We start from the raw sequence: 23,372 nt of genomic DNA on the forward strand, positions 1-23,372 counted from the left end.
AATGAGATATGTCCTTGTTATTGTCTGCCTATTTTCAAAATGGGTAGAAGCTTACCCGGCCAAAAAGAATGATGCCATCACTGTAGCCAAGTTGTTACTGCGAGAACTAATACCTAGGTACGGGGTTCCGGTCACAATTGAATCAGATAGAGGTGGGCATTTCCAGAATGATGTAATTGACCAGCTCTGTAAAGCTTTCAAGATTACACAAAAACTGCACTGTGCATATCGTCCAGAGGCTTCTGGAGTGGTGGAACAGATGAATGGCACTATCAAGTCGAGACTAGGAAAGATGTGTGAGTCTACTAACATGAATTGGATAGAGGCTTTGCCTCTTGTTCTGATGGGAATCCGAAGTATTCCAGACCGAAATACAGGCCTGAGTCCCCATGAGATCCTGATGGGAAGAGTGATGAGACAAGCATGGGTACCAGGACACAAACTGATAAGCATTTCTGATGATTTGGTACTTGAGTACTGCAAGCAACTGGGTGACCAAGTGCGTTCTATCTCTCGCCAGATTGGGGAAGACGCCGTCGCCAGTCCAGCAACTCCAGTCCATAAATTGATTCCAGGCGATTGGGTGGTACTCAAGAAGCACACCCGTTCGAATTGCCTTGCACCGAAGTGGGGAAAACCGAGACAAGTGATCCTGGTGACCACGACAGCGGTGAAGTGTGCCGGCGTCCCGAAGTAGATCCATGCCAGCCACACCAAGAAGGTGATCGAAGACAAGAAAACTGACGCTGAAGGTTGTCCAGCTGAGGGGTCTCCAGACGTTGGTCCTGAAGTAGCTGATGATGAACAACCGAGCACCAGTCAAGATGAGTGGATACCCATAATCGACCTGACTGATGACCCAATCAGAACAAGAAGTCAGACCTACGCAGACAGAGAGTGGAATAGTGAGGAAGATACAGGAATAGAAGAAGACAATCAGATTATTGAAATCCATGTAAAATCTGAAGAAGAAGAAGATCAGATAAGGACAGAACAGGTGATCGACACACCTCCAAGAACACCTGAAATTGAAAAGGGACAGACAGAGATAAGGGCGAAAGTTCAAGCGGAAGAAAATCAAAGGTTCGAAGTGCTTGAACAGGATCAGATAGAAATAGACGAATGTGTTCAGGATACAGAAATTGAAACGCCCAAAAATCAAAACAAGTCTACACCTGAACAAGGCCAGCTTAGTGACCAGGCAGAAGAAATAAAGATAAGACCTGGGACTAGTCAGACAGGAAGGGAAGAAGTAGAAGGAGAAGTGCCACAATTGAACGAAAATAAAAGAGCCTTAGACGAAAGCCCAACAACAGTGCCAGTTAAAAGACTCAAGAAAAAGAAAAATACAGAACCCAGGTACATTAAGAGACTGAGACTGAGACTGAAAACAGTAGAAGAAAAGCTTGAGCAAAGGAAACAAGCTCTAAGTAAAACAGAGTTACCTGGAGAAAACACTAAGCGAAGAAGTGCCCGAGTAAAAAGACAGAACGAAAAATACCAGGATGCTGAATGGACTTTTCTGGTGTTGGAGGAATTTGAGGATCTTGAAATAAGTGACGAAAGTGACGAAGAAGTGACAGCTGATCAGTCTGCCGAAGAAGACGAACCAACCTGAAGTTGCTCAGTGTAAGCTACCTGTGCAAAGTTGCGAAGAGGGGTTGGGAAAAAGCTGCTTTTGAGCAGAAATGTCTGATTCAAATGTGAATGGAAGACCTAGACGTAATTGCTGTAAAACATGCTGCAAAGTATGTATATGTAGTATAGCTTTAGTGTTAATAATATGGCTAGGACTAACAATCACTATTCCTTATATGATGAGCAAAAGTACTATTACTGACACCACAGAGGCTGTGACGAAGAATGCAGGAGAAACGACATCACAAAGTGTAGAAGGACATGAGAAAGCACTTAGCATTAGACAAACTAAACCGGACTTAGAAGCATCAGATGAGGAAGGACTGCATTATCATGGAGTAAAGAACCAGACTCATTTAAATGTATTCGCAAACCTTTTAGTGCATTATGTAGAGACCATGGAAATAGAGGACTGTTATGTGTGCAAGAAGCTACCTACTTCTGTAGCTGAGGGAGTGACATACCATCACTTGGCACTAACATATGGAATTTCCTGTAGTATTTTAGCTAGTTTATTTTACAAAAGAGGACCGTTACAGTACTATTACTCTAACTCAGACGTGATATTTTCTGAACTTCCTATACGTGGAAATCTGAACCCTGTACATACAAAAAGTGACTTGACACGTTATATGGGAGAATACTTCCTGACTATAGGTACCATAGATTTAGGTGAAGCACATAGAGATAACTTGACCTGTTCATTACATGAACAAGAGAAAATGTTTCTAAACATGGCAGAGAAAAGAAGAGAAAGTTTCCAAAGGAAGGCAAATGATAAAAAGCAGAGAATTCCTAAGTGGGCTGAAAACATGGGAAGCACCTCAAATGGTGGGGCTAGTCCTGCTTTGTTGCTGGATTTCGAGAGAAAAGGGAAGCTATGTCTTCACCGAGAAAAGACTAGTTATTATAATAACATTTTCATTGGTTCCAGTCAATGTGAACACAATTACAAGGTAATTGGAGGTTGGGGTTTCAAAAATGGGTCAGAACCTGTGTTTCCCGGGATTTATTACATATGTGGAAACAAGGCTTATTTCAAATTGCCGGATCACTGGTATGGAAGCTGCTATTTTGGCATTGTCTTCCCGAAAATATACCATGTGAATGAAATTGCTGGAAGCAATGAAAACACTAACAGTTTAGTGCGTAGTAAAAGAGAAAGTGTAGGTGAAATAATGGGTAGTATTTTTAGTGCATTGATACCTGCAGTGGGAGTGGTTCTCAACACACACAGAATTTGCAAATTGTCAACTATAGTGGATCGGTTGTCTACTGACACTGCAAGTGGATTTCTGATGGTCAATACCGAAATGGTTGCGATCAGATCTATGGTTTTGCAGAACAGACTTGCTCTTGACACCTTATTAGCGAAAGAGGGCGGAGTCTGCTGGATGTTGAAAGCGCAACATTGTTGCACTTACATACCGGATAAAAGTGTGCAAATCAAAAGGTATGTGAGGAACATTACAAATTTGGAAAAAGAACTCAAACCACTGGAGGTTGATAGTGCCTGGAAGAGACTCACTGATGGTCTCTCCTCTGTAGGTCATTGGTTTTCTAGTTTAGGTAAAGGTTTGTTGTACAAGGTACTGATGCCAATTGCAGTAGTAGGTTTTATCATATTCATTATATTTGTCTGTTGCAAATGTCGCAAACACCAAAAGAAGTATACTGTGAATAAATGAGGTGTGAAACGGAGTGTGGATGAACTTGAATTGGAGGAACTGAATAATCAGATTTATAAAAGGGTGAAGAATTCTCCCCCTAACAAAGAAGTTAAAGAAAAGTTGAATCGAATGTTAGAAGAAATTGAAATGAACAAAGTGTGAAAGAAAAGTTGGCATCTGATTCCATTGTTTTGTGATGATAGTAAATATCATCAAAGAGGGGATTGATGGAGCAAGGATTCGCATATTACGCGACTTGCTTGAATTCATGAACCTCGAGTAATATGTAACAAAGTAATCCAACCTGTTTGTCTTACTAATTTCCCTGTTATTCTGACATTTTGGGTGTCCCAGAGACGCTTGCCTATGTGTACTAAATAGTAATAATGCTTGCTATTAAAATGGCCGCTGCTTGGCGGGAAATTAGTCTGCGCATGCGTCGGTCATAGTCATGTGATGTGACGCACTTGCAGTTCTGGTGGGAAATGTTTGCTCATGCGCAATACAGCTACAATGTCCGCTTTGTCTCCTCATATGCTCCGTGCTTGCAAAGCTGCTTTTGCAAAGTTGTTTGTTCCGCATTTACCCTAACGCTATAGATATTATAAAGTAAGGGGTATAGAGTAGCTATTCATGGTATACAGTGTATTCATTTATTTCTGTGTTTTAATTTGTTTTCGCTTACTTTTCATGTACCGCGTTCTTGAGGGTTTGAGAGACACTCATGAATCCATCTTGAAAATCTCTACTGCGCATGTCACCCTGGCAGAGGGTAGACAACCTTGAACAGTGGAACTCAGCCAGCTGGCAGCCACAGTCAAGATGCTTCTGAGAAAGTGACCTGCGACCCAGCAGGATGGAGCTGAACTGTACTGCAAATGATACATTTGTAATGTATCCATTGTATTCTGTAGAGCATGTCATGGGAACCCCAAATTCAAATAGGCGGTTCCAGAGTATGTAAATGTGAGCTTGTAGAAGTGGAAAATGATTGGTGTGTTGACCTATCCTACTTGGGGACCAATCGAAATTGGGGATTCTGACACTTGCAACATTTGGGGGGTGGTACACTGACCCAAAAACAGTATAACTAACCTAGGTTTAGCTAGGGAAATTGTCCGACTTGTCCGAATAGCTGACCTGTCACTGACCCAACGCACTCAATAGGTGACTTGATACAGAGGGCTGCGGAGCACTCTGTCCGAACTTTCCATAGACTCTAGAGGTTTTAAACCTTAAGTGCTGGCGGAGCACTTTGTTGGGGAAATCGATAACCCAATCGGGGTTCTGGCTGATAGCTGCAGAGAGGGTGGAGCGCAGGCGTTTCTTCCAAACTGCGGGTGCTGGTCGTGCCTTGGTGGTCCTGTCCTAATCCTAATCTGGGTTTCCTGTCCTGTCCTGGGGTGTCCATTCTGCACCTGCTGTCCTGCTGATGACGGGTTTCCTTTGGGGTCCCTCCTGTTCTTAACTGACCTGTGGCCAGGGTTGGTCTTCACACCATTCTAGGTAAATATGCTGAAACTCTATACTGCACCTTTCTAATTTTCTGTCTTTTGCTTCAATAAAGACATATCTTTGCATATATTGATTTTCCATGCTTTTTTGCAAACCCACTGAATGAAAGCTTATACGATATTTGTCGTTATTCTAGCATGTTCCATTTTTTACCCATCCTTAGAAAATTCCTTTCCAAGTTTACGATACATAGATGTTCTTTGTCCTTTCCCATTGTTTAGTTGATACAGATAATTGCACCAATTTATTAGTATGGTCTATTTGCATTTTATCTATAGTTCCTCTTCATGGGGAAATATTTCACGGTGACATTCTAGTATGCTCTTTATTCTTCCCCGCCTGTTAGTCTGACATTATTTGCCTAGCGTTTTTTTCTCATTCTCACCTTACTGTAGACTCATAAATGATCAGCTTGATATATTTCCTTTATGGATATGTGCTCTTCATTATCTTGGTTATTGATTGTTTACTATTCATAAATCTGATGCTTTCTGAAACTGATTCTGAAATCTAGATAAAATCTTTAAAACTTCCCCGGAGTCTGTGGTTTTTATGAAATACAGAAGAAATATAAAATTGGTATTTGTGTTCGTTTTGCCTTTTCTTCACAGCTAGCTCCCTGATTCATCGTGGTCATTAGGTACCCGTGACGGTGGATTGGTAAGTCGGGTACAATAGAAATATATAGGAAGGAACTGGGTTACTGGTAGTAGAGTGTATGGTCGCCCAATTAATAAATAATGGTGTATTGAAATATATGGGCCCGATACGTGTATGGTAAATTTGTTGGTTGGGTGACCTGCGCGCTCTATTGCTCCCACCATGGGAACCCGAGTTTCTCCTCCCACGACAAGCAGAAATCAAATCTGAGACCCGCCTGCTGCCCGACTTCAAGCTGCTAAATGGGCCTCACAGGCAGAGACTCACTGTCCTCTTACCCACAGCCGCTGAGCACCTACCCCGAGATAAGGGGATGGTGTGGTGGAAAGCAGTTGGGGACGTCTGTGGAGAGCCCAATGCTGATCTCAGTGGCAACCGGTAATTTTACCACGGAGGGACCACACACAGATGCATATACCTCACTCATACCTATTTATTCACACACCCATTCACCACAATCACTAACAAATACATACACACGCAAGCACCCAACAAAACAAAGACACTTAAAACTTACATCAACAGCCGCTCTCCTACAGGGAAGCCTCAGAGGTCCCAGGAGGGTTGTGACTGCTGCCTTCCCTCATTGGCTGAGGGAAGGCAGAAGTCCTAATCTCATCACAGCGTGGGATGGGTCAGTGAGACAGCTAACCCACCCGCACTCTGTGATGAGGTGTCACTGATTGACACTTGGCCCCCTGGCACTTCGGGGCTTAAAACTGAAGCGCCCATGGCTGAGGCAATTAGTGATGCTGTCCTTCATCATAAGGGGGAGGGCCTTGGGGCACTTCTGCCAGGCTGAGTAGGTCACGCCCCTAGGACAGTGAAATCCGCAGCCAGGCAAAGTTCAGCTCGGGCAGTCATGAGCCAGGCATTTAGTATATGTCTAGGTCCTGGCTACATAACCTGTACCAGAAGAGTGTCTGTCAGGCTGACATTTGTTCAGCCTGACAGACACCCTGGGGCATATTTAAAATATAATGATGCAGCACGGTGCTGCAAGCCATCTGCGACATGATTTGAGATATCATCAATGATGTCATGAGTGATTTCACTGACCATGTCATGTGCGATGTAATATGTGAGGTCATAAGCAATACATCGCTGGGGCATACGTTATAGTTAGCTCAGCTAACTATAACTGCTGAATTTCACATTTTTTTTATTTCCTAACTGTAACCTCTAAATTTTCAGAGTGGGTGTGTGAGTGGTTGTATATGGCAAGGAGTGGATTTGTGAGTGACTGTATGTGTCTGTGAGTGTTTGTGTGACTGGCTGTATGGGTCTGTACAGTGGGTGGATAAAGGGGGCAGGGTCTTCAAGGAGCTTTCAGTAATCCAGCTGTGTGGGACTTACTAGTGGTAACAGGAGAGGTTCTTGACTCCAAGGACCCTCAGCATACAAGGGGACTTCATCCCTCGACCAGTAGTGCACCAGGCGGTACGTTTGCCGAGTGGTGTATAAAGTGGTCGGATGCAAAAACAACAGTTGATGAACAAAATGCAGAACAATGTCATACATTCACCCCAGTACAGAGATCAGGGCCTAAATCCATCTTTTTTTGCACTCCACACCACCCCAGTTCAGACATGGCCATATGCAAATCAGCCTTGACCCTGTGCCTCATGGGAACAGTCCAGCCCGAACTGCCATGCCTTTCCTGGACCAGAATCAAGCATCCTAGGACCGGTTTCTGGCTATCAGCTGTCTTCAGCCAGGATAGCTTGACTCCTGTGGTGTGGAGAGCATGGGTCTCACGTCTGAGCATACCCATCCCACTCGGGGTGACAAATGCAAAAACAACAGTTGATGGACAGAATGCAGAACAATGTCATACATTCACCCCAGTACAGAGATCTGGGCCTAAATCCATTGTTTTTTGCACTCCACACCACCCCAGTTCAGACATGGCCATATGCAAATCAACCTTAAAGTGGTCGGGCCTCTGGCCAGCTCTCAGCAATCTTGCTTTGTGGGACTTATTGGAGGTAACAGGAGTGTTTTTTGGCTCCTAAGGACCCTCAGAATCCAATGGAGCTTAATGCCCCAATGAGTAGTGCACCAGGCGGCACGTTTGCAGAGTGGTGAAGAAAGGGGGCGGGCCTCTAATGAGTTCTCAGCAATCAAGCTGTGTGGGACTTACTGAAGGTAACAGGAGGGGTTCTTTGCCCTTAAGGACTCTGAAAATCCAGGGGGACTTATCCCCCAACAAGTAATGCACCAGGAGGTGCATTTGCAGAGTGTTGGGGAAAGGGGCCGGGCCTCCAACTAGCTCTCAGGTTTTTGCAATGAGATGAAGTAAGTGGTCCTTAGTCTCACTCTGCACCAAAATAGTAAATGCCTCCCTACGTCAAGTTCTGATCCCAGATTGGGGCAGGATAAGCCCATTGTTAAACAAGCATTTGCAATGCAATAGATCTCGCATTAGGAAAGTTTGAGCTATTGGTATTTTAAATTACACATGTTTTAATTATGTTTTGTTTTTGAAAATAGCGAAATTAATAGCTTTGTCATTTACAATGCCAATAGTTATAACTTTTGCAAATGTGACACCTATAACATTTGTAATACACTGTGTTGTAGTTACGTGACTTACATGTTTTGATATTACAAATAACAATGGCTTTTAATTTTTTTTCATAATTAATACTTAAATAAAAGTTATTGCCATTTATAATGGGAATAGATTAAACTTTTGTAAATAACTTTTGTGAAGATTATGTTCAGTGTATTTTATTGTGACGAAATTCCAAGAACAGAAGTGAAATATTAACATCTTTTTGTTACATTTGCAATAAAGCTTGAAACATTATGGGCCCGATTCACAGAATGAACTTAAGACTCAATCCTAAACTTACTACTATTTTGGTATTCACAGAATGCACTTACTACTTTTGGCATTCACAGAATGCACTTACTACTTTTGGTATTCACGGAATGAACTTACTACTTTTGGTATTCACAGAAGTTAGGATTTTGTCTTAAATTTGACAAACTTAAGACAAAATCCTAGATTCTGTGAATACCAAAAGTAGTAAGTTCATTCTGTGAATGCCAAAAGTAGTAAGTGCATTCTGTGAATACCAAAATAGTAGTAAGTTTAGGATTGAGTCTTAAGTTCATTCTGTGAATCGGGCCCTGAGAGAACATATTTGAACCAGTTGTTGTTGAATGGTTGCACAGATTGATGCTGTGGCGCTGAGTGATGTTGTGATGGTGAACGAGTAATGCTGTGGCGTTCAGTGATGCTGTGGTAGTGCATAGTGATGTTGTGGTGCCTCTGAGTGATTCTGTGGTGGTGGTGAGTGCTGCTGTATGCTATGCTATGTTTTGTTTTGCTATACTATGTTTTGTTTTGCTATGCTATGTTTTGCTATCCTATGCTTTGATTTCTTATGCTATGCTCTGCTGTGTTTTGTTATGCTATGTTTTGCTATGCTATGTTTTGCTATGCTATGCTTTGTTATGCTATGCTGTGTTTTGTTATGATATGCTATGTTTTGTTGCGTTTTATTATGCTTTGCTATGTTTTGTTGTGTTTGGTATGTTATGCTATGTTTTGCTATGTTATTGGTATTGTTAACTACAGCTTGTATAGCGCCAAATCACCGTCAGGTCTCTAGGCGCTCTTGATAGAAGAAAACTGTACTAACAACAATGATCAGATGCATAAAAGCCGTCAAACCATGGCATTAAGTGGAGCCAAGGGCTTCCCTAAACAGGAGTGTTTTTAGAGATTTTCTGAACTGCAACAAATTTGGTTCCTTACGTAGAGACTCTGGAAGTTTTTTCCAAACCTGTGGAATCACCACTGAGAAAGATCTACCACCCTTCAACGCTAATTTATAGAGAGGACAGGACAGCAGTTGAGTATTCGAGGACCTCAGTGATCGTGTAGGTTTATAGACTTCGAGGCGTTCTTTAATGTAGGCCGGTGCTTGACCATAAATTGCCTTATCGGCAATGCACAGACTTTTGAACTCCACCCGTTGTTTTATGGGGAGCCAATGTAGCTTACAAAGCAAAGGCGATGCATGAGTGCGTCTAGGTAGCCTAAAGATCAGCCTAGCTGCATCGTTCAGGACTACTTGCAACCTATTTGTCAGTGTTTTGGGGAGACTCAGATACAGGGCATTCCCATAATCTAATCTCGAAATTATTGTAGCAGAGACAATTGTATGGAGCGTAGAGGAAGAGAGCAGAGGGACTAACTTACGTAGCTGTCTAATTAAGTTAATGCAAGTCCCAACCACTGAAGAGATCTGGCTGACCATTGTCAACTCATTGTCAATCTTTATGCCTAAGCTTTTTACGTTGGAACAGGGTTTAGGGGTCGGGCCCAGATCTTGAGGCCAAAACAAATCACCCCAAGGAGACGCTTCAGTTGAAACCACCAGAACCTCAGTTTTTTTTGGGTTGATCTTCAATGAATTTGCTGTCATCCAGCTCACCGTATGACTGAGTATTTTTTGAGCATGGGTCTGTGCAGATGCTGTGTTATCAATACTGAGTAACAACTGTGTGTCATCAGCATAGTTGAAAATTTTACAGCCCATGCTTACCAAGGAGTTAATTAAGGGCTGCAAATATAAGTTAAAAAGGAGTGGGGACAAGGCAGATCCCTGAGGGACTCCACACTTCAGGATACCCAAGTTTGATGTACAATCCTCCAGCTGAATCCTTTGAGATCTTCCGGAAAGAAAGGATTTGAGCCATTTATAGGCTACGTCTTGTATCCCAAATGCGGCCAGTCTGTCCAGAAGCAGGGTATGGCTGACAGTATTGAATGCCGCTGACAGGTCTAATAATAAGGGCACTTGGTTTTTTACTGTCAGCCATACCTCTGAGCTCATCAAGCACCGAAATCATCACTAATTCGGTGCTGTGATGCGCCCGAAAACCTGCTTGACGTTCCTGGAGTAGATGATGTGACTCCAGGAATGATGAAAGAGATATCAGAACATGTTGTTCCAAGATCTTGGACCGAAAAGGAAGCTGAGATATTGGCCTATAATTTTTTAGGTTGGTGGAATCAGCCCCCGGCTTCTTTATTAGGGGCCTAACTCGTGCTTCTTTAAAACTAGATGGAAGCTGGCCAGTGTCTAATGATTTGTTTAGTAGGGAGACAAAGTGACTTTCTAGAGCAGGAAGCGCCAAGCGAAAAATGCTAGGGGGACATGGATCTGCAGGGGAGCCAGATTTTGTTTGATTCATAAGCTGTCCTAAGACTGTAGAATCAATCGGAGGAAACCAAGAGATAATATGTTTTGGCGGGGGGGCTTGGGGATAGGGAGAATAGGAGTGACTGCTGGAGGTATTCTTGATGTCATTAAGAATGATTTGTACCTTGTCGAGGAAGTAGTGTTGAAAGGTGTTACAATCAATTGGAGATTCTGATCTTTCTACTTTCTTACTAAACTCTGATAAGATCTTAAAGGTTTCTTTTTGTACATTATCCGCGTTATTAATTCGGGCTTCATAGTACTCTGCTTTAGCTGACCGAATACAAGTTTTGTACAGTTTAAGAAATGTTTTACAGTGATCCCTGTCAATGGGGTCATTTGTTTTCCTCCAGCGTCTCTCTAAAAGGCGGAGTTTTATTTTATGTTCCCTCAAGGAAGGAATAAACCATGGGGCCCCGTTTACTATTCTATTTATCTTTTGATTTCTTTCAGGTGCAATTAGGTCAATGGCCTGACCGAAGTTTTGCATTAAATATGCATATTCCTGATCAAGATCCCCATGCATATCAGGTAACTGTGAATTTTTGAGAAGGGAGTCCGTCAGATTTTCTGAGTCAATTTTCCTCCATTGCCGGACTTTTTTAGATTTAAGGGGTAGTGGTTGAGGCAGATAGCCATCTATAGGGATATCGCAATTTATCATGTAATGGTCTGACCATATGCAGGGTAGAATATCTGTTAGCGCTACAGCCGGATCAGAGGTCCAAATAAGATCAAGAGTATGACCTTTAATATGTGTATTTGCCTCTACTAATTGTTTGAGTCCAAGTTAGGTCATAGTAATGTCCAGCAGTCGCGTTGCCTCATCCTTATGTAATTTGTCCCAGTGAACATTAAAATCTCCTGTTATTAAGACCTTTTGATAACGTGTACAAATATCTGAGATGATGGGGGTCAATAGGTCATTAAACAGAGCGGTAGATTTTGGGGGGGGCGGTAGACTGTAAGTATGATAAGGCAGGTGTTTCTCAGTGTAATCTTCACCCCGAGTATATCCGCTAGATACACTGTTTCAGCCATTAGTTTAGTAACCGTTAAATGTTTTTTAAAAAGAATTGCCACCCCACCCCCTATGGCATCATAAACATTGGGGATGGAGGCAATGATATCAGGTAGAGAGCTATCGCCCAGCCATGTTTCTGTAAGAGTCAGGATATCAATGTCTTCAGCTTGAAGAAGAGTAAAGATTTCAAGATGGTGTTTTTGTAGCGATCTGGTGTTCAGGCTAGTTAACTTCAGGCTGGGGTGACGCCCCGGCACGCTCCTATTAATGAGCAGTATACCAGGCACTTTTAACTTGGCCATCGTAGTTGGAGTTAAGGTAGGAGTACTAGAATCTAGCTGGTGTAGCTCATCAAAGGAATATGTCAGACGACAAACAGGGGAATGGGCCCTGGTGCCCGGTTGTGCGCGGACAGGCGCTCAGGACTCTGGCACGACTCCGGCGCAGGTCCGGCGCGTCCGCTGTCCGTGTCCGCTGCGCGGAGGCATGACCGTCCCCTTATAAGCGCCACTAGAGCGCATCCCCGCCCAACCCACACCCAATATGGCCGCCAAAGCCAGGAAACCAACCCTCGGCGTCAATGCTCGGCCGAGAGCGGTCAGGTGGCAAAGGGAGGGGGGGGGGAGAGGTCTCAGAGCACAAGGGAGTCTCAGGACACATATCGCTTATTAAATCAAGCACAAGGGAGTCTCAGGACACAATAAAACGATATTAAATCAAGCACAATAAATGCAATATTTAAAACGCGCGAGTTGTAAAAGAATACAAAGTGAAAAGGAGAGACCTCCCGGCTTCCGCCTCAGAAGGGGAAAAGAATCCTTCTATCAAATCAGTCGTCGGGCTCTCTAAGCCCTTTATAAGCGCCACTACAGCGCATCCCCGCCCAACCCACACCCAATATGCTATTGTGTGTGGTGTGTGGTTTGAATCGTCCTGAGGTGAAAAGCCGGGACTGTGCTGCGAGAGACTGCTGTTTTTTATTGTCCTTTATTCTTTTAACTCGCTCTGCCATTGCTATTTGCACTTGATCTGCTATTTGCTATTTGCATTTGGAAAAGTTATCTTAAAGATTTTTAACTCACCCGTTGCCTAATTAGTGCTGGGACCTAGCGGTTCCTTCCCCACGGCTGACGGACCGGCGCAGACTCAAACTCCTCCCATCTTGCCCGTAATCTTGCCAGGACCTCCCCATCAAAGCCGAGTAGGCGCTGCCTGGGGTTCCGCCATCTTGGGTGAGGAGCAGGAGTAGGGATAGCAGACTAGTGCTAAGCCCCTCCCGCCCTCACGCCCTCGCCGGTACAAAAGATCACCAAGTTCACGCCCCCAATGACTGCTATTGTGTGTGGTGTGTGGTTTGAATCGTCCTGAGGCGAAAAGCCGGGACTGTGCTGCGAGAGACTGCTGTTTTTTATTGTCCTTTATTCTTTTAACTCGCTCTGCCATTGCTATTTGCACTTGATCTGCTATTTGCTATTTGCACTTGGAAAAGTTATCTTAAAGATTTTTAACTCACCCGTTGCCTAATTAGTGCTGGGACCTAGCGGTTCCTTCCCCACGGCTGACGGACCGGCGCAGACTCAAACTCCTCCCATCTTGCCCGTAATCTCACCAGGACCTCCCCATTACAGCCGAGTAGGCGCTGCCTGGGGTCCCGCCATCTTGGGTGAGGAGCAGGAGTAGGGATAGCAGACTAGTGCTAAGCCCCTCCCGCCCTCACGCCCTCGCCGGTACAAAATGATGCTCTTACCCAGGAAGCGCAGCGGGCGCGCCGGCGGCGCGCTGAAGGCGCGCCAAAGGCAAGCCCGTCTGCGCCCGTCCGCGCCTGGCCCGTGCCTAGGGCCTCAACCCCTGGCCAAATGGAGCCTATCCCGTTATCAGTGAGCCGCCTCTCGTATAGCCGGAGTACACTATGGGCCTTGGGGGGCGCAAATAGAACTTCAGGCTGTATCAGGCGTGAAATGTGCCCTGACACACAGACAATTCATCATCAGTGTGCGGGCTGTAAGCAAAAGCTTCCCTTGGTGTTATGGCAACCCAGTAAGACGATCAAGAACCCTGATACAGTCTTACCCCAAAAAGAGCAGGCTACAGTAAACTGCATGCTGCTCAATGCCAGGTCTGTGGTAAAACACAGCTTTGAACTGGCAGATGTGATACTTGAGACAAATGTTAAAGTGGCCTTTATAACTGAATCCTGGATGGATGCAGCCTCTGGCCCGGACATTGTCAAAGCCACCCCCTCCGACTATGACTGTTTTGTATTGGACAGGCAGGGAAGAAAGGTGGTGGGCTGGCGGTCATTTACCATAACTCGGTGAGAGGGAGTTTTAAACCCGCATCTAGGGGCCAGGATGAAATACTTGCATTCAATCTCATCTTATCAGACCATCAAACACTAAAAGGCTGCCTACTCTACAGGCCTCCGGGGGCTAAGGCCCCTTTTTTCTCGACCCTGGGGAACCTGTTAGAAGAAGTAATATGCTCCAAATCGTTTACCATGCTTGGCGATTTCAATTTCCATTTGGAATGCAAGTCCGACACAGATACTCGAGATCTCCTAGATCTGATGCAGGGGGTAGAACTATATCAAAAAGTCACGGGCCCGACTCATAAGGCGGGACATACTCTCGATGGCATTTTTTCTAATCACCCTAATTTAGTGGTCACATCAGTTGACCCTGTTCCCTGGTCGGACCAATGCGCAATCTACTTTTACATTCCCCTAGGCCCCCCCTAGGTCCAGTAAGGTCAGGAACCCACCTAGAATAATTAGAAACTGGAAAAGTACTGACAGTGAGGCCCTTAGGACCCTACTGATCTCCTCACCAATGCACTCCTCAGGCACGGTCGAGGAGGTGGCTATGAGTTATACCAATTGGCTAGACGCGGCGTGTACGCATTTAGTACCTCCTAAAACTTACCATTCTACACGCTCTAGTCCCTCAGCTCCTTGGTACTCGGAACAAATCAGAGACCATAAGGTGAAATGTAAACAACTGGAGAGAATCTGGCGGAAACATTATAAGGAGGTGGACAAAAAGCTACTGAATGCAGAGTTGGGAGTCCACAAAGAGATGATTTGATCAGCCAAAAAGGCTTTTTTTACCACTCGCATTCAGAATGCGAGTAATTCCTCGAAGGAATTATTCCGCACAGTGACAGCTCTTGCAGCCCCCAAAGCAGTGGAAATTCCCCCAAGTCGGAAATTATGTGAAGACCTGGCCAAATTCTTTCAAGGTAAGGTCGAGAAGATCTTTTACTCCCTCGATCACCTAGTTAAGGTCAATCCCCCATGGATGAACCCAGACAGTTCAGAGACTGACTGTCATATAGGAAAATTACTCAACTTCTCCCCTATCACCGAGGAGGAGGTCAGGATGTGGATTCAGAGGATTAAATCAGGCTCCCCGGGAGATCCCTGCCCAGCCACCATTTTAAAAACAGTCCCATCCATCATAGCAGCAAGACTCACTCCACTTTTCAATAACATGCTGGAAAGTGGTGAGTACCCTACGCGCTGGAAACAAGCATCGAGCCTACCTCTACTTAAAAAATCCAACCTAGATGTGGACGATTTGAATAACTATCGACCCATCGCTAGGTTACCTTTACCAGCTAAAATAATAGAGGGTCTAATAAACACCCAGCTGAGCGCATTTCTAGGGATAGCACAATGTCTGGACTCATCTCAGCACGGATTTCGGCCAGGGCATAGTACAGAATCAGCTCTGATAAAATCTGCCGAAGATATAAGACAAGTGATGGACGCAGGTGGCAGAGCCGCCCTGATCATGTTGGACTTGTCCGCAGCCTTCGACACGGTCCACCACAGGCTGTTGGTGGACCGGTTGGGGGCCTGCAGAATCCAGGGAAAGGCCCATAAGATCTTGCAGGCCTACCTTGCCAGCAGGACTCAGGTGGTGGTTCTGGGAGACTATGAATCTGCTCCTTTCGTTCTGCCTTGTGGAGTCCCTCAAGGCTCGTCCTTAAGCCCGACCCTTTTTAACGTGTACGTCTCCACCCTGGCGCCAGTCATAAGATCTATCGGCTTTGAATTTGAATTTGAATTTAAAAACATTTGTACAGCGCGCTTTTACCCAGCGGTTTCATGGCGCTATGAGTGAACCGGTGGACGGCAGCAGCAGGAGGAATTTAAGCAGTGTGAGCTAACGTGAAGAGGAAGGTTTTGAGGTCCTTCCGAAACTGGAGGTAAGAAGGCTTTAACGTAACATCGTATGCAGATGACACACAGATCGTAGTGTCTCTGCTACCGGGTGGAGTGGATGACACAGCGGACAGGTTCAGGGACTGTATGCGTGAGGTCAGCAATTGGATGGCAGAAAACTGTCTTAAATTGAACTCAGCGAAGACTGAAGTGCTGCTTTTTGGGGCCAAAGATAACTTTTGGTCCCCAAGATGGTGGCCCGAAGAAATGGGGACACCCCCTTCTCCAGTTACTAAGGTTAAAAACCTGGGGGTGTTGATGGACGGCACTCTCTCCTTCAGGCCTCAAGTAAACGCTCTGTCTTCTTCCATCCACTATATCCTGAAAACTATACGAAAAGTGCTGCCTTTTATCCCTGACATACACAGAAAGACCGTGGTAACGGGATTGGCTATATCCCGCCTAGATTATTGTAACAGCCTGCTCCTAAATGCCCAACAGGGGCTTTTAAACAAACTACAAATCTTACAAAACGCAGCGGCCCGTTTGATTACGGGAACTTCCAAATTCTCATCGGTAGCACAAGAGCTGGTAAAGCTCCATTGGCTGCCCGTGCGGAAAAGAATAGCCTTTAAGACCCTTTGTGTCGTTTTTAAAGCTTTGAAGGGTTTGGGCCCTCACTGCATGACCGCGTTCTTTCAGTGGTACAAACCGACCAGGTCGCTTAGGTCCTCGCCCGTTGGGGGGGAAGGAGCTTCTCCCTGGGAGTGGCTAGGGCTTGGAATGCTCTCCTACTGGCCCTAAGGCAGATTTCTGATCTGCTGCCCTTTAAAAGGGCCCTGAAAACTTGGCTATTCACACACTAATCCACTCCGTCATACACTCTAGCGGTCACTCAGCGCCAGGACACCGTTTTGGTAACAGTGCGCTTAACAAATGTGTAAAATAAATAAATATGGCCGCCAAAGCCAGGAAACCAACCCTCGGCGTCAATGCTCGGCCGAGAGCGGTCCGGTGGCGAGGGGAGGGGAGAGGTCTCAGAGCACAAGGGAGTCTCAGGACACAAATCGCTTATTAAATCAAGCACAAGGGAGTCTCAGGACACAATAAAACGCTATTAAATCAAGCACAATAAATGCAATATTTAAAACGCGCGAGTTGTAAAAGAATACAAAGTGAAAAGGAGAGACCTCCCGGCTTCCTCCTCAGGAGGGGGAAGAATCCTTCTATCAAATCAGTCGTCGGGCTCTCTAAGCCCCTTATAAGCGCCACTAGAGCGCATCCCCGCCCAACCCACACCCAATATGGCCGCCAAAGCCAGGAAACCAACCCTCGGCGTCAATGCTCGGCCGAGAGCGGTCCGGTGGCAAAGGGAGGGGGGGGGAGAGGTCTCAGAGCACAAGGGAGTCTCAGGACACAAATTGCTTATTAAATCAAGCACAAGTGAGTCTCAGGACACAATAAAACGCTATTAAATCAAGCACAATAAATGCAATATTTAAAACGCGCGAGTTGTAAAAGAATACAAAGTGAAAAGGAGAGACCTCCCGGCTTCCGCCTCAGGAGGGGGAAAGAATCCTTCTATCAAATCAGTCGTTGGGCTCTCTAAGCCCCTTATAAGCGCCAGTAGAGCGCATCCCCGCCCAACCCACACCCAAGATGGCAGCCAAAGCCAGGAAACCAACCCTCGGCGTCAATGCTCGGCCGAGAGCGGTCCGGTGGCAAAGGGAGGGGAGGGGAGAGGTCTCAGAGCACAAGGGAGTCTCAGGACACAAATCGCTTATTAAATCAAGCACAAGGGAGTCTCAGGGCACAATAAAACGCTATTAAATCAAGCACAATAAATGCAATATTTAAAACGCGCGAGTTGTAAAAGAATACAAAGTGAAAAGGAGAGACCTCCCGGCTTCCGCCTCAGGAGGGGGAAAGAATCCTTCTATCAAATCCTATGCTAGTATATGTTTTGTTTTGCTATGCTGTTTTGTTGTGTTTTGTTAAGCTATGCTATGTTTTGTTGTGTTTTGCTATGTTTTGTTATGCTATGTGTTGTTGTGTTTTGTTATGCTATGTTTTGTTATGTTATGCTATGTTTTGTTATGCTATGCAATGTTTTGTTTTGCTATCCTATGCTTTGTTTTGTTATGCTATGCTATGTTTCGTTGTGTTTTGTTATGCTATGCTATGTTTTGTTGTGTTTTGCTATGCTATGCTTTGTTATGCTATCCTATGTTTTATTATGCTATGCTATGCTATGTTTTGTTGTGTTTTATTATGCTATGCTTTGTTTTCTTTTGCTATGTTTTGTTATGCTATGTTTTGTTATGCTATGTTTTGCTATGCTATGCTTTGGTATGCTATGTTTTGTTATGCTATGCTATGCTCTGCTAAGCTTTGTTTTGTTGTGCTATGCTATGTTGTGTTTTGTTATGCTGTGCTATGTTTTGTTATGCTATGCTATGTTTTGCTATGCTTTGCTATGCTATGTTTTGTTATGTATGCTATGTTTTGTTGTGTTTTGTTATGCTATGCTATGTTTTGTTGTGTTTTGCTGTGTTTTGTTATGCTACATTTTGTTATGCTATGCTTTGTTTTGTTATGTTATGCTATGTTTTGTTATCTTATGCTATCTTTTGTTCTGCTATGTTATGTTGTGTTTTGTTATGCTATGCTATGTTTTGTAATACTATGCTATGTTTTGTTTTGCTTTGTTCTGTTATGCTATGCTTTGTTTTGTTATGCTTTGTTTTGTTATGCTGTGTTTTGTTATGCTATGTTTTGTTGTGTTTTGTTATGCTATGCTATGCTTTCTTGTGTTTTGCTATGCTATGTTTTGTTTTGTTATGCTATGTTTTGTTTTGCTATCCTATGCTTTGTTTTGTTATGCTATGCTATGTTTTGCTATCCTACGCTTTGTTTTGTTATGCTATGCTCTGTTTTGCTATCCTATGCTTTTTTTTGGTTATGCTATGTTATGCTATGTTTTGTTATGCTATGCTGGTGAGGGTGTGTGAGGGTGAGTGAGTGTGAGTGTGTGTGAGGGTGAGGGTGTGTGAGGATGAGGGTGTGTGAGGGTGTGTGAGGGTGAGAGGGTTGTGAGGGTGAGTGTGAGGGGGTGTGAGGGTGAGGGGGTGTGAGGGTGAGGGTGTGAGGGTGAGGGGGTGTGAGGGTGAGAGGGTGTGTGAGAGTGAGGGTGTGTGAGGGTGGGTGAGGGGGTGTGAGGGTGAGTGGGGGTGTGTGAGGGTGAGAGGGTTGTGAGGGTGAGGGGGTGTGAGGGTGAGGATGTGCGGGGTAGTGAGGGTGAGGGAGGGTGAGAGGGTTGTGAGGGTGTGTGAGGGTGAGTGAGGGTGAGTGAGGGTGAGGGTGAGAGGGTTGTGAGGGGGTGTGAGGGTGAGGGTGAGTGAGGGTGAGTGAGAAGGAGTTATGGTGTGTGAGGGGGTGTGAGGGTGTGGAAGGGTGTGTGACAGGGAGGGTGTGTGAGAGTGAGGGTGAGGGGGTGAGGGGGTGTGAGGGTGGGTGAGGGTGTGAGGGTGAGTGAGGGGGTGTGAAGGTGAGAGGGTGTGTGAGTGAGGGTGTGTGAGGGTGAGGGTGTGTGAGGGGGGTGAGGAGAGTAAAGAGACGTGGAGAGGTGGTGGTGGGAAGCATGAGAACAGTAGTGACATGTGTATCATATTACTACATATTTGATCAGGTCAATTTAGATAGGAAACGGAAGGTACAGGAGAGTGCAAACGTTATCAGATGGAATATTGGGTGTGAAGATAGAGTGACATAGGCATTCAACCATGTAGAAGCTATATAGACAACATCAGAAGGAGGTATTTGGACAGCAACAAAGTACATGACGGAAAAAACATATTGACATTACATTAAGGTTATACATTCATAGGTTGCATTTTGATAATATATATCCCCGAGATTTGTGTTACGAGTGGTCGCAAAGAAATTATTTAGGAGTGCGGCAGATTTCATGTAAGGTTCAAGAGGTTTTCCAAGCGCATGGGGTGGAAGGGGCGCGATAAAACATTTGTGCCCAAGCATGAGGAAAAAAGAGAGGGAAGCAATATGCGGCAGTAATTACATTCAACAGTTGGTTACAATGAATCAATAAAAACGTTGGTGACAAGAGATAGAAGTGTTGCAGAGAAAGAGCATGTCAGAAAAAATGCCGCATGTGGCATAACAAGCAGAAATTTAAACAAACGTAGCCATATATTTACAGTTTGTTGTTTTCCCGATGTAGGATCCAAAGGTGGGCGGGGTGGGCATCGAGATGGGAGAAGGGGAAGAAGAGCGAGACTGATTTAGACGGGGATACGTGAACACTATGCCGTATACAAAGGAGGAAAGTGAGCACTAATCAAGCGTCCACGGTGCACTTGCGGGCAGAGAGATAGTGTCAATAAACTATCACAAAGATTTATAACAACACATAAGTGCAGGAGTCATGCATGAGCGGGGATACATAGACAATATGCCGTTTACGAAGAAGGAAAGGGAGCACTACTCAAGAATCCACGGTGCACTTGCGGGCAGAGAGATAGTGTAATAAAACTATCACAAACGTTTAAAACACATAAGTGCAGGAGTCATGCACGAGCCGTCGTTAAATTATCAAAGCCGAGTGGTAGATTTTTCGGGTAAGTGTTATGGGTGCATTTTTGTGAGCGACAGTTGTTATGCGGTATCTTAACGAGGAATTCCAAAAGGGTGCTGCTATAATAGGGTCGTGAGAGGGCAAGTCAAATATTGGGCTGGTAGGATTTTGTGCCGTGATGGTAGGCGCATTTGTGCAAGAATAACGGCTAGGTATGGGCATTGTATAATCGGCTTACTAAAAGGGATCGTGTGGAAGGTGAGGTTATTCTAAGAGGGAGTAATAGTTTAGTGCGGGCAGGGAGGGTGTTGCGGCTAGGTGTGAGCAGTATTCGTGCAAACGGTGAGTTTGGTAATGTGAGCAATTACAAACAAGCTCTTGGCATTGCTGTGGGGGGCGGGGGAGCGGGAGTGGGAGCGCATTCGTTTCAAGTCTGATGCGGGGGCAGGGGAGCGGCAGCCTTTGAAGTCTGATTGGGGGGGGCGGCAGCCTTTGAAGTCTGATGCCGAGGCACAGACAAATGGTGGTGTGTGACGTGGCTGGCCTCGTGCACGCGCCTGTCTCACATGAACTGCGTCCAATCCGCCGCTTTGGCAGACTTTTCGGACCGCTTACTAGAATCTCGCCGGAGCAATGCGCAAGCGCATTGGCTCAGCGAGACCTAAAAACCGACTGCGTATCAAGACGACCTTAATAATTTCCTTCCTATCACTGGCATTCCAACTCCTTCGAAGCTCCTAGAGAAATGTGTTCATGTACATCTATGCAACCACATTCATCACAATGATCAATTCCAACAATTTCTCTTCATGTTGCATCAGCCAGTCCTGCTGGACCAGCCACTCAGAATGCTTAATTTGTTGTTTTTTCCCTCTGCACTCCCTTGGACTTCCCTAGGTAGAACTGCATCACTAGATAGCTATAAATGTTGAAGCTTAATTTCTCTCAACCGGCTGAACGTAATTTCACCAAATCACAAAAAGCCCACTTTCTTGTTAAAGATCTAGCTTTCTGCCAAATTTGGTGTCATTCCAGTGAGTCTTTTTGGGTTTGGCATTGTCTAAAGTTGGGAAGCCTTCGCAGAAAAAAAACAAGCTCATGCAGGGAAATGCACGGCTCTGATTGGCTGCCAACACTTCAACCAGGAAGTGCTGGCAGTCATCTTGGGACTCGGTTTTACTAAGTTGCCAAACAAACTGTGAAAAGGTGCCAGGGTAGGAATACCCTGACGCCCAAAACATAAATTGCAGCGAAATCGCGATATTAGCGAATTTGTGGCAAAAAAAGCTGATGTATGACATTACAACGCATGCATTTACATCGCATGCCTTTACAACGTAAGTATTACAACGCAGTCCATTACAACGCATAGTGCTTTGCGGTGCTGGATAGTGAATAGTTTAATTTACTATTCCAACTCCAGTCCCTCTGGACACTAGGGAAGGTTATTGGATAGTAAATTAACCTATTCCCTATCCTAGAGCGCCCCACAGAGCAATGCGTTGTAATAGTTTGCGTTGTAAAAGTTGCGTTGTAAAGGTAGTGCGTTGTAAAAGTTTCGTTGTAAAGGCTGTTCACCAAAAAAAGCATGTGTGAGCATATAATAAATATAGGAGGGGTGCACATGGGGCCCTCCCTCCTCGGGCTAATCAAAGCCCAGGGGACCACCACGTCCTATTATGAATGCAGGCTGGTCCACTGGGGCTAATTAAAACAATATAGGGGGGCCTTGCGGCCCCCCTGCCCCGGGGATCGCCACCTGCCAGAGCTAATTTCAATAATATGGTTGGGGCTCATGGACCCTCCCCACCCCGGGGACCGCCACATCCCCGGGGACCGCCACTTCCCCGGGGCTAATTTAAACAACATGGAGGAGCCTCACAGATCACCCTCCCTGCCCCGGGGACTGCCACTTCCTCGGGGTCTGCCACTTCCCCGGGGTTAATTTCAATAATATGGGGGAGGCTTCATGGACCAACCCGCCCCCACCCCCCACTCGGGGACTGCCAGCTCTCCGGACACACTTTTGTTTAAAGTAATGTGGGGGAGGTCGAAGTACCAAAATCACTGCAAAATAAACAAATGACCCAAAAAAATAACAAAAAAGTTGGATGGGTGTCCATGGGAGATTAGCCAGCAGTATGGCGGTTGGCTACCTGCGGTGGGTTGGGAGTGGCCAGATCCCGCACTCAACCCAACACTGTACACATCTAAAGCCTGTGTGGCAGAGGTTGGTCACCCGAGACTGTACGCTGCTGGGTTTTGGGATAGTTGGGTATGGTAATAAAATCTTACTTTACGTTAAAAATACTCTACAAATTCAGTGAAAAAAACACAGGTCAAAATGACCTTATAGTCAGGAATGGTAATTGTTAGACCTGACATCATTGGTGTGAGTCTCCCTTCCATTTTTGATGGATTGCCTCCTCTGTTTTGATATGTTTTTGCTGGATTTATGCTTTGGGCACTGTGCCACTGCTAATCAGTGCCACAGTGCAAGTGCTCCCTATCTTAAATTGATGTACTGATTGGTTATTCCACAATTGGGTTATTTGATTTACTGTCAGTCCCTAGTACAGTGCACCCTGTGTGCCCAGGGCTTGTAGATCAAATGCAGCTGGTGGGCTTGCAGCACTGGTTGTGCCACCCACAGAAGCAGCTTGTAAAGTATGTCTCAGGCCTGCCATTGCAAGGCCTGTGTGCATTCAAGCACTGCAATGTCGACTTGGCCAAGTGCATCCACTTGCCAGTCCCTAAACCTTCCCTATGCTTCATACTAGACACCCCTATGGTAGGCCCAAGGGCAGGGTGCATTGTAAGTATAAGGTAGGACATGCTCTGATGTGTGTAGCGTGTTCTAATAGTGAAGTACAGCCATTTTCCT

The sequence above is a fragment of the Lissotriton helveticus genome, chromosome 1_2, assembly GCF_964261635.1.
Source record: "Lissotriton helveticus chromosome 1_2, aLisHel1.1, whole genome shotgun sequence".
Classification (NCBI taxonomy): domain Eukaryota; kingdom Metazoa; phylum Chordata; class Amphibia; order Caudata; family Salamandridae; genus Lissotriton; species Lissotriton helveticus.